Genomic DNA, 2,500 nt, shown 5'->3' with positions numbered 1-2,500 from the left:
CGTCGCCCCGCTGTGAGCTCTCCCCCTCTAACCCCTCTCCCTCGCCCCCGGCGGCCACCATGGGCGCCGCCCCTCCCCGAGCCCATACACACACACACACAAGCATGATGAACACACACACACACACACACGTACATATGTATGAATTAATGCATGTATATATTAGTATATTCGTATTTTGTATGTTTAATTAGTTTAGATTATTTAGATTATTATTTGTTCACTATTATATATGTATGAATGCATGTTAGATGGATATAATTTGTGTTTAATTAGTATGGAAATTTTTTGTATAATGTTGTTTTTCAGTTTTTAATGGATGTATAGAAGTTGTGTTTTCTGTTTTTAGTGTTAGATGCTTAATTAGTATGAAATAGTATATAGATTTTTGACATATGCAATGATAGCATAACTAGTGTTATATAGAAATGTTAGAAATTTTAGTTATCGAAATCCAATCATTAAAAAAATGTTACTTTTTGCGGGCATATAGCTAGTATTTGTTCTCGACGATGCCCGGCACGCATCCTCGCCGTCGACCCGTCCGCGACGACGTCCGGCTGACCCACGTCCGGGACTGGGCTCCGCCGAGCTGGCACTGGGAGGTGCTGCTTGGAGGGGCGCACCGCTTGATGCGGAACCCGGCCCCGGGTCCCGTCGTCGACCCTGATCTCATTTGGTGGCGTTCGCGTGGGCCAGTTTCGGTGCGGAGGGACCCGGCTCCGCCGGAGGTGGTACGTCGCCGTGTCAGGGAGGAGGACGAGCACGTCCATCGCTACATGGTTGCGTTAGAGGGCGGCAGGTTCTCCAATACCCGGCAGTTTCTTCAGGGATCTCAGTTCAGCTATGATCCTGTGAGGGTTCCTTCTCTTTTGGTGTCCACCACCCGCGCCGCAGGAACCGCGAGTGTCCTAGATTCTTCTGTAGTATTCGATCTTTAATTAGCTACCTAGCCAGTGATGTACTATTCAATATTATATATTATTTGAGACGATGTATTCGAGATTATATCTATTATTCTAGACGATGTATTCGAATTATATCTATTATTCGAGACGATGTAATTTGAATACTAAATTCTTTTATATTTCTTTTGGATTAGTTAAATAAAAGCTATGGCAGACAATACCAACAGAGAGGGAGAACAGACCATGTTCGATATGATACGCGAGCCAAATGATGATCTGAATGAAGAAGATTATGACGGCTCCGAATTTCTAAACAACACCGGAGAGGGTGATATGATATTCGATCGCGATGACCGAATTGATGAAGTCATGAACTACGATTATGACGATGACGAAGAACATGTTGATCCTGAAACAACAAAGACCGGCAAGGTATATATATTTATATAAGCGGGCATCTGGTAATCATCACATGTTATAAATGACTTGAAGATATATTAACGAATCGAACTTTGTTCTTTCAGCCATCCAGATCGAGCAAATCTTCAGGCAAAAGGACGAAATGAGGCCCGAACAAAAAGTTGAAGGAGGGCGTAAAGTACAATATCGAGGCAGTCAGACCTAGTGGCGAACCATTAGCGCCTAAGAAGATTGCGGACAAGTTCGTTCGTCAGTGCGGAGTTCTTGTGAAGGACTAACTCCCGATCAAACTTCAAGAATGGAGAGAGCCAACAAAGCCACGTCCAGATGTTACTTTTGTCGACAAGAAACAAAAAGATCTCCTTTGGGATACTCTCATGGAACATTTCACCCTACCAGGTCATTTCACAGAAGCAGATGTGCAGAAAGTCAAGGACGCTGCTCTTAGGAAGATGGCGGTTGCATTCAAGAACCACAAGAATCGTGAATGGGACAGGTACGTCAAGGGAGGAAGGAAGACTCCAGTATTCGAGGGAACACTAGAGAATCAACGTGCTCATTGGGACGATTTCGTGAAATTCAAGGATTTGGAATTAGCTAAGGAACGGTCAAGAATAAACACCAGCTCCCAAGGGAGAAAGTGCCTGAGGAAACAATTGACCACTTCATTCGTATGGCTCAACCACCAGCTCCCAAGCCTGTTGACACAGACTATGAGAGCCACATCAGGAAGTTAAATCGAGCACGTCTACGTAAGGAGGCGAGCTCGGGATCGAGCAAACAACAAGCAGCTGTCAAAAAATGTAGGAAAACCATTCCCAAGCTGGGAGAACAGGCAGCACAATCGATCCCCTCGCTTGTTGTGCCAACAACACGTGACAGTACGCGCGCACAATACTATTGTGGGCAAACAGTTTACGTTCCCAAGGTGGGCAATGTGGTAATAACCAAGGACCATATAATGCAGGCTGAAGTTCTCAACATCACTGTTGGACAACTCCTCGAGATCGAGCCCATGCCTGTGATTACAGAGGATGAAATAAAATGGAAATATGTCCGGGGCCAACCTTTGGTCGAGCCAGACAAGGTCAAGAACCTCCCAACGAGAATGTATGAATTGCATCAATGGTACATGAACATTACCAAGATTTCCAATCGAGAGTCCCTCATGG

Source organism: Triticum dicoccoides, chromosome 5B (genome assembly GCF_002162155.2).
Source record: "Triticum dicoccoides isolate Atlit2015 ecotype Zavitan chromosome 5B, WEW_v2.0, whole genome shotgun sequence".
Taxonomy (NCBI): Eukaryota; Viridiplantae; Streptophyta; class Magnoliopsida; order Poales; family Poaceae; genus Triticum; species Triticum dicoccoides.
Note: the sequence above shows the minus strand (reverse complement) of the source record.